The sequence below is a fragment of the Cupressus sempervirens genome, chromosome 1 (genome assembly GCF_028749045.1).
Source record: "Cupressus sempervirens isolate cs-2001-9-10 chromosome 1, ASM2874904v1, whole genome shotgun sequence".
In the NCBI taxonomy this organism is placed as follows: domain Eukaryota; kingdom Viridiplantae; phylum Streptophyta; class Pinopsida; order Cupressales; family Cupressaceae; genus Cupressus; species Cupressus sempervirens.
In genome coordinates, this window is record NC_143118.1 from 184,209,759 (window position 1) to 184,219,524 (window position 9,766).

General features: G+C 34.8%; 1 long non-coding RNA gene across 1 annotated transcript; it reads left to right on the forward strand.

Annotated features, from left to right (window-relative positions):
• The first annotated feature begins 314 nt into the window (after positions 1–314).
• On the forward strand, positions 315–8,433 carry LOC149576746 (uncharacterized). The gene is made up of 2 exons (XR_016362110.1): positions 315–866; positions 8,081–8,433. It is a non-coding gene; the product is annotated as an uncharacterized LOC149576746 (long non-coding RNA).
• The last annotated feature ends 1,333 nt before the right edge of the window (positions 8,434–9,766 follow it).

Below are 9,766 nucleotides of genomic sequence, written 5' to 3' on the forward strand. Positions count from 1 at the left end.
TGGCCAATTTCACGGTTATAAAAATTAAATCATGTCACTTTCAATAGATGAGTAAACAAAAAAATATTAATCAATTTTTCATTTTAAATTCTTTAAAACCACTAGCAAATTTTTTTATAATTAATTTAAAAATAACATTAAAATATAGAAATTCCTATTTTGAGACTAAACATTTCACATTCATCAATGTTTTAAGATGTTTTCAAAAAAAATATACTAATAAGATAAGTAGGCGAAAACTACACTCTCCTGCCTAATAAGTAATATCCCATCATCCTCATCAATTAACTAACGTACTTTACCAAAACAGTCATCCTCACCAATTAAACAAACCTACTTGACAATCCAATCATCCTCACAACTCTTTAATACATAAATAATTTCAATCCTATAATAAAAAAGATATTGAATGATGAGAGCTGTTGTTTGGTTGAGTTGGTAAAACCATTAAAGTGAAGACTTTGGGGCCTGTCAGTTGAGCCACCTTGATAGATCAATGTCATATAATTTCATAGTATTTCATCTCTGTTCAATTTTATATTTCTCCCCGAAGATGCTCTGATTTTGTTTAGAGGCATAATGGCAGTGATGGGTAGGATTCAAATATGGGTCACTAGCTTTAGGGTTTTGCTTATCATGACTCCGCATTTCGGGGCTTTTTACAGACATTTCATGTAATTCAAATCCTAATTCATAGGATTATTATGTAGATGTGAAATGGATTGAATGGCAAGATTACAACAATTCACGGATTTGATGTGATCATTTTGCCCATTTCTTCTTGTCGTTTCTAGCTGTCGGAGGGATGCGGCGAAGAAAGCTCATTCAGTTACACTTTATTAGGGTAGCCTGGGTCAGCAAGAAAGGTAAGCAGTATTCTATCACCATTTGAAATTTGTTATGATAGTAATGTGTAACAATTGGTTCTGTCTCTCCTGTCTAAGTTAGAAAAAAACAGGGACACATTCTGTACCATAAAATGGTTTCATAGGCAAAAATCCTAAGAAAAAACAAGAAAAATCATAATAAAAATAATGAGAATTCAAAACTCTGGAGTTAGAATATCATTTGTTTTTTGAGTTTGGATACGAAAATTTTGAATTAATTATAAAATTGCAAATGTTTGAGCATTTGTGGTTGCATGCATTTTGGTACAAAATGTTACATACTTTGTAACTGTGTAAATAATTCAAGTTCAAATTGATGCTTTGACAATGACCACAACCCTTCTTCACAAAAAGGTACTATTATTTTACTGTTTGAAATTGATATGATGATAATGTGTAATAGTCAGTACCGTTTCTACTCTCTAAGAAAAAAGAGGGACACATTCTGTACTGTAGAGTGGATTCATAGGTCTTAGAAGAAATGTTTTTCTTCAGATTTTTTTAATAAAAGAAAAATCATTACAGAAAACAATGAAAGTTCATAATTCTGCAGTCACAATAACAATCTTTTGAAACATATCATGATCATAGTCCAAGGAGTCTAATTCATTTCATCACAAATCTCTTGAGTTCAATTCAACCCAAGTCTCACTCATATCCTGGATTGATTTGACTACTTAGCAAGCCAAAGTTCCTCAAACTTATCTCTAAGACTCGGATACTTGTAAATTACCAGTGAATTAAGGTTACCTAGGACAATTACCCCACTGAACTAAGAAATTTGTTACTCTTAGGGGTATTGATTATTGAGCATTCTAATTTCAAATTATTGATTCAATATTTAAAACTTCAATGTTCAAGTATTTACTATTTAGTATTTGGCATTGGCAATTTATTATTTTACTTCTTAGTAGTATCATTTACCTTTTCATAATTAGCATTTAAGTACCATATGTATAGTATATAATATATACACCCTACCCCTGCCACCCCCTTGCCGCCTCCCCCAAATTGAGGCCCTTTGTCCCCTTATCCCGGAAACCCATCTGCTCGTTTTGTCGTCACCCCATCCTTGGTGGTGGTGTAATTAACTATGTTCCATGGGGACGTGTCCCCTATTTTTGGCCCTCTAGGAAATGTCTTGGAAACACATCCCCAACCGTCCCCCTGTCTTCATCCCCAAAATCTCGTGAAACATTTTAAAAACCAACACAAATCAATGTTTTTCTTAAATCAACAAAGTTGAAACAAATACCAATGGGCATTTATAATAACCAATGCCTCTAAGCTGGCACTAAGTTGATTATGTGTTTCATGCATGCATCCAAGTGTTGGAGTTGCAGGCTTGGTTTGTGTCTCAGACAAGACATTTTCTGATTTCACTATAACCATCCCTAGTTCCCATCCCCAAAACACCGTGGCACATACAATAAATGACATCAAATGGTCCTAAAAATATGTTGTCGTGGAGAGATGATAAATGATGTGAATGCGATCACGTGACTGAAAAAAATCTCCAATAAATGACGGAGAAAGATATGCAGACTTCTCCATTGTACCACTATGTATTTTGCAGCTGCACTTGAACTAATTCTCGGATTAAAAAAAGGTAACCATTTTAGTTAAACTATATCGGAGTTGCATTTTGCTGATTCATACGCTTGTGCTTTTGTTTAGGTATTTATGGAATTGTAGAAATTGTGGAATTGTAGAAATTGCCTTCAATTTCAGACTCTTTTGAATGTCACACTATTCCTTCAATCTTCAATCTGCATCCGTTTTGGATAATTGGACCTTTAAATATAAAAGTAATCTGATAAACTCCGTGAAACATAGGCGCTGTGAGATAAACAAGCTATGGGGTGTTCCTGACGACAGTGCAGCTACACCTATGCCTGCTACTTTGTCTCATAGGACGCAAGTTAATCAGAGCCAGCTACAGAGTTATGGTCATACTTTGCAGACAAGAGTAGGAGAGGTGGCAGGTCTTCCTTAGAAGTCCATATACGAGAGAACAAGGAACAACTATTGACAAGTGATGCATGTAACCCTAACATTGATTTATTCAATGTTCAGTTCAAGGATGATGTACACGATGCTATTGGCGAGTTCTTCTTTGCCAATGTTCCATTCATGTAGCTTGATCTCCTTATTCGAAGGAGATGATATTGATGGTACCGGGGGTGGGACCATCATATGTGCAACTTGGGTAGACAAAATTGAGGACCACAATCTTGGATAAGAACTGTTTTGAGATAAATGTGTTGATGGAGAGAATGGAGGACATTGTGTGACGAAGATGTTTCCTTAAAGTAGTTGATTGTTCATGGCATCACAAAGATGCTGATTTTTAGTTTTAGATCGTCAATGTTGCTATCGAGGAGGTTGGGCCACAAAATGTGCTCTAAGAAGTGACAAACGGAACCCAGGTGTACCAAGATGTGGAGAAATTAGTTGAGGCAGCTTAATATTTGGACTTCTTCTTGTGTGCATGTCATGAATAAGGCACTCAAGGACATGGGAAGATTGAGTAGATTTGAGTAGTGGTCAGTGATGCTAGAGACGTGTAAATGTTCATTTGCAACTACCACACTTCACACCCACTCTATAGGAGCTTCTCTAAGGTGTTCTTGAAACTTGTTGAGACCTTACATGCACCCTATTTCATTCTCTTGGAGAAGATTTTTCAGTTGCAAGTATCATTGCAAGTCATAGTTACGACAACAAAAATGGAATTGTTGACCAAGTTCAAGATAATGTAGGAGAGGATTAGTGATATGGTGAAGAGGTGTTTTTTGGATGGATGCGAAATATATTAGTCTCCATCAATACTCCAATTTTTCAGGTCAACAGATACAGGGATGCCAATGCACCTAATCTTGGAGAGGTGCATGAGTGAATTGATTCTATGCTTGATCAAATGAGGGTTGTGCTAAGAATGAGCACAGTCAACCAATCATTCATTGGAAATGTGAGAGGCTGAACACTTTGTTATACATGGCTGCCTATTGCATTGAATCCTAAGTGGTGCACGCATAGGCTTGATAGAATTACATCGATACTGGTTGTTGAGGTGATGGTAGGGTTCTTTAGGGCCATTGAGAAGACATATGATCTTGTAGAGGCCAACATGATTCACACAAAGTGGATTAGATTTGCCACTCTTAGAGGTTATTCTGGTGTGACCAAGATAGTATGGCAACTATGGCATAGGAGGACCCAATTTTATCGTGGAATTGCTACACATAAAATTCTTTGACTATCACTCTGGCTATTTGATCTCTACCTCTGATTTTTAGTTCTTCGGTGCTGAGAGGAACTGATCTAGTTATAGCTCCATCCACTCTCTTAAGAGGAACACATTTATCTCTAGGAGAGGAGAATCTTGTGGCTGTACATAGTGCTTTAAGTCTCACTAATTGATAGACGCTTGTGTACAAAGAAAGTCCAACAGCAAGGAGCGGACACAAATTGAGGATGATACAAGGACAGAGACAGGGCTGGTTGGTATTAGGTTGGTGGAGCTTGACCATGTGGAATCCAATAGTTTTAATGATGAGGAATTTGGGGTTGATTACAGACCTCCCTTCACTATATTTTGGTGATATCATTGTAATCATCTTATGATGTTTTGGATATGATACAAATCTCCGATTCAACATCTTCATTATCAAATTTTAATAGTATTTCAAGTAGTTGGTATTTAATATTTGCAATTTTGCTATTTTACTAATATACCAAAGTTTCATTTGAAATGTAACTCTTATAGATATTTTTATAACTGCCTTTTCCACGTAGGTCATGTATATCAGTGTTGCTTTCTGCCGCTGTCCTTCCACTCCCCCCAATCTTAGGACCCTGGTCCTTCCATCTCTAAAACTCATCCCCACATCACTTCGTCAGAGAATTCTATGAATAATTGGATAAAGCTACACTTCTTGCTTTATTATTGCCATACACCTGAATAACTCTACCACGATGATGGTGGGAATGTTACTCCTAATAATGCAGAAACAATAAAGAGAATCACAGGAAACACTCAAAGTTGATCCTAGTGATCTTCAAGACGAGCATGCCATGCAGAATATAACAGAAACAAGAGATATTCAGCACAAAATATTGTTGCTGCAATTAGTTATAGGGTTCCCATCTGTAAGGGGTAGGTACCCATTTAAAGGCAGTGCCATCTTGACTGAAAGGCAATTAGATTGTATAATAAAGTACCACGGGTTGGAGACTGGTGTTGGAATCGGAGGAGAAGAAAAATCCAAATGACCACATAATTAGATAATGCTTCCATACTGATAGACTGTCTAGCTGGGCACCACCATGTAACATATGGAATTAGCTTTGTCCAACAATATATAAAGTAAATCTACATGTATTCTATGGTGCAGTATTGTGCCCAGAAATATTCTCTACGAAGGTAGTGTTCTCTGAAACATAAAAAACTGAAAAACACCCAAATGATGGCTACAATCAACTCAAATTAATAGAACCCCTAAAAAATAGAATTGATGGTAGCCATGTAACTGATAAATATCTCAAGTACAATATCAGTGCATCCTGTCAGCAAAGATGTAAATAACAAAGCAATAGTCCATAATAAATCTTAGTTATCAGGAGACAGGTACTGGTATTGATATGTGGGATGGGCATGGGTACCAGTACGTCATTTTCAGAAAAGGTCAGAGTTAGGTATTTGGAGATCGAATATGACTATATTATTGTTTTGTTTTGTATTCTTACCTCTTTGGGATTCAGCAAGGGAATTTTCAGAATGAATAAGAAACCTCATAATTTTTTTAAAAAGGAACCAAATTACAAGTTCATAAGTGTATTTAGTTCTTTTGATTTTTGTCAACCACATATTAGCACTTTTAGAATATTCAATGTAATTTATGTGATATATTTAGAAAAGTTATATTGAAAAATTTCTCTGGTTCAAGTGATGCTTACAAGAGACCTATAAGAGATGCAAAGAAACTTCATCTCCTATTGTGTGGAGACGTGTCCATACAGATTTCCAAGACTGATGTGTTTCTGATACGCTAGACAAATGACAGGAATCAGGGTACGAGAACTATGTAATAAATCTAAGAAATATCAAACACATGAACCTTAAATTAAGAGGCAGCCATACTAGAATGTTAAAAAAACTCAAATAATATCTTAACTTTTTCAGAAACATTGTTAGATCCCAAATCTAGTTGCATCAAAATGTAAAATTAATCTAGATATCGCTATGAAAGACTAATGTTTTGATAAAAAAAAATTGGAATAATTTTAAGAGAATGCATCATACAAATATTCTTCCAAGTATTTAAAATATTTTTTTCATCTATTTACACCAGTATTTCTTTCATCTTATGCTATCAAATGTGTAACCTTTACCATGAATCTTTGCATTTGATCTATAAGAGATCTATCGTACAAATCAAGTGGTTAACATCTGTGACCTGTTGTGACGTGAACATCTCTTTTTGCTAGTGCTACTGTGATGTTGGGTTGCAGACAATTAATATTTACAATGGATCCTAGGCATCTTTTCCTGCACCAATCTGACATGAAAATTTGTAGGTAAGTTTACCTGCAAATACGAAGAATGATGAACCCAACTTCTTGCCAATGACCGACAAGCTCAAAAACTGGCAACATTTTATTTGAGCTTTTTTTGTCAGTCTTTCCTCATAGGTACTTACAGATTTTTTAATAAGTGATCATTGCTTCCATTTTTGGACATACAATTCCTCTTGTTAATTTTTGTTTTAAAAATAATTTAATGCTTAAACCCTTCTTTACCTTCTAGAATTTATTGCTTGAAGAATGGCTATGGGTTTTTGATTTTAATGCACTACATCAATTTCCATTTTTTGAATTTGCATGCTAATAGTATGAATGTTACCACTGTATTTATAGGATTACCGAGCAATGGAATAGCCTTGCCAAGTGTATTGTATGTCCATTAAAATGTTTGAAGCGTTATGTTGAGATAGCTTATTACCTACTTAGTATTAATAGCCTTGCCAGGAGCGTGTAGGTTCCAGTACTTAGCGTAATATCCTTACCAATAGTTGTTTGATCTCAAAAAATAAGTAGGTTTGGATGGCTACCCTCTTGGATGATTACTAATGAAGCCATAGTATTTTATGTGAAGAAATTTATGATGATTGTTTTTTAGGTAAAAGTAGTTAAAGTTATATGAATGTTGTGGGTTCTTACTTGTCTTTCTTAGCAAGGTGCTTATAGTATTGCATGATTTGGTGGCAAAATCTTATCCTGCCCCTTATTAAAGGGGCTTTGAAAATGGCAAGCAGCCATTTAAAGAAAATTTTTCACTTTTTTGGTTGCTGATGAAATAAATATTGCTGGGCACAATGATTACTATTTCCAAGAGGAATTATGTCAAACAATTGCCGCACCATCACTATAGATGATTGTTTTTCTTTTTTATTGGGAAAATATTCCGAGTGTTAACCATTTAGGTCTTGTTTTTCACTCCCAATTTATATGAATATGCCATAGGAATTGGATGCTTGGATGCCACAAATGGTTGTTGCATTCATTCCTTTTTTTAACACACTTGGGATGGTATCTCTCACCTTGTTGATCGGTTATTTTTCGTTTTTTGAAACATTTATTTTTTTGCTTGGCACCACTTTGGTTGCAGCTGGGTGCCATCATTCAAATCTGTGCTAGGCACCATAAACAGTGCTGGTTTTGGCTCCCTATATGTCTATGTCCAGTCTTTGAATGCCATAGATTTGCTGTTTTGGATGCCTTTGTTTTGAGATTTAGACTAGGAGAAGTGGAGTTATTATTATCATGTGCTGAGGAATGTGGTTTTACTAACTTACACTAGTTTTATTAAAATTCCTATTCTTTTTCAGACGAATTGATTGCGTTGTCCATATTGCATAATTTATTTGAAATTCATGTGCTGCATGCATGTTACATCTTTTCCTTGGGCATTTTAACAAATGGTTTGTTGCATGTTCCCAACATTTACATTGTTCCTACGAAGTACCAGTCATCAAACACTTTTTCTTGCTACGTGTATTTTTTAATACATGAATTATTGTCCTAGAGCATTTTTTCAAACAATTCTCCTACACTTGAATGATTTTAAATTCAATTAATTTCAGTTGAGGCATTTTTACTGTCACACGTGATGAAATATTTTACCTTTTCAGGATTACATTGGGGCATTCTGTCAGACAGTTAGAGTGCTTCTGGGTTTACTCTACAATTTGTATTCATGCTATTTTTTTAGGTGGATTCATGCTTGTTGGCATCTTGAAATTAGAGAATTATATTGAATCATTCTGTATTAAATTAACTTTTATAGAATTTAATGGACATGTCTTACAGGAATAAATTTTTGCATGGTTTGGAATTGAAGTAATGGGGCGTCTCTTTAAATCTTTACTCCATCTCTTTGTAGAAAACTTGAATGCGTAGGTAAAGGTTTCAGTTTGCATTGATGGTCTTTATCCTATTGAGCATCTTGTTAATCTGGAATCAAACTATACATGCTTTATTATCATCTCTTTATCTCTCTAAACATGGGTTGCTTGATTTGGGAAAGTTGGGAATTTCATAAATGTCTAGTAATGATACTCTGTTAAAATTATAACTTTCTGGTCAGTTTAGTGGGTTTATTAACAATGAATCAAGCTATTTTACATGTTCATATGAAAGAGATCAATGATTATACCAAATTAATTAAATTACCTTAACCAAAATTGGAAAAGCAATTCTCCATCAAATGCAAAATATCTAGTTACCATCATAACTAACCATTACTTAATGGAAAAAGAGATCGTTTTTTACCGATAAAGATATGTTACTTTTCATAATCACATGAAGACAATTTAAAAACCACTTTACATATTTAGATGGAAGAGAACCAATGACTCTAATAGAAAAACTGATTAAATCAAATCAACCATCTAACATAACTTCAACTTGAAATTTGCAAATTCATAAAAACAAATACCCGTTACCAGATGATATTTGAATGCAGATCCTATCCCTATCTTGTGCGAGCCTTGGGATCTGATGGAGAGGAGAAACATTGTCAAGGGCTTAACCAACCAACCGTGGACCCTTAAGTATCCCCACACAATCTCAACCGAGAAAGGTCCTTCCTACCCGGAATTAAGCTTAGAACCACCACTGTCTAGCCACTGAGCAACCTAGTGTTAGAGTATCAACCCACCACTCGACTAGACAAAAAGACTTATACACTAGACTACCATGAGCTGACACGGGTTTCTTTTATTAATACTACTTTCTTGTTTGAGTTACTAGTTATTCTTTCTTTTATGATGCAAGGGTATCCTTTGTTCACACCCTTCATCTCAACCTTATTGGTCTTCTTGGATGATTCATCGGGTGGTTATATGAGCATTGATAATCACAGCCAAGAAATCTACCTAACTAGCCTTGGTTTATTAAAGGAAAGGTGGATTCATATCTTACTATGCATGGCGAATTCCTCTGCCATTCTGCCTTTGGCACAATTAAAAGACATGAAAATATTTAAGCATACATATATAGCAGACAATATATTGACCAACCTAGTATTGATAACACAATGTTATAGAAGTATGTTCTTACAATATCAAATCCTCCAGGATACAGAATGCTCATTGTAGGAACATATGACATGATGCTCCTGTATGAGTATGCTTTGTACTAAAATATATTTTAGTATTGCTTTCATAAATAGAAATCATGTATTTTGGCTTAGTCTTTCCGTATATAAAATAAAGAGATCATTGATTCATTTTCATTCAATAATAAAAAAGATAGGAAAATCTTCATTGCTTCAATCAAGCATTACGATCTTTGTGCAAAATATATATACAAATACA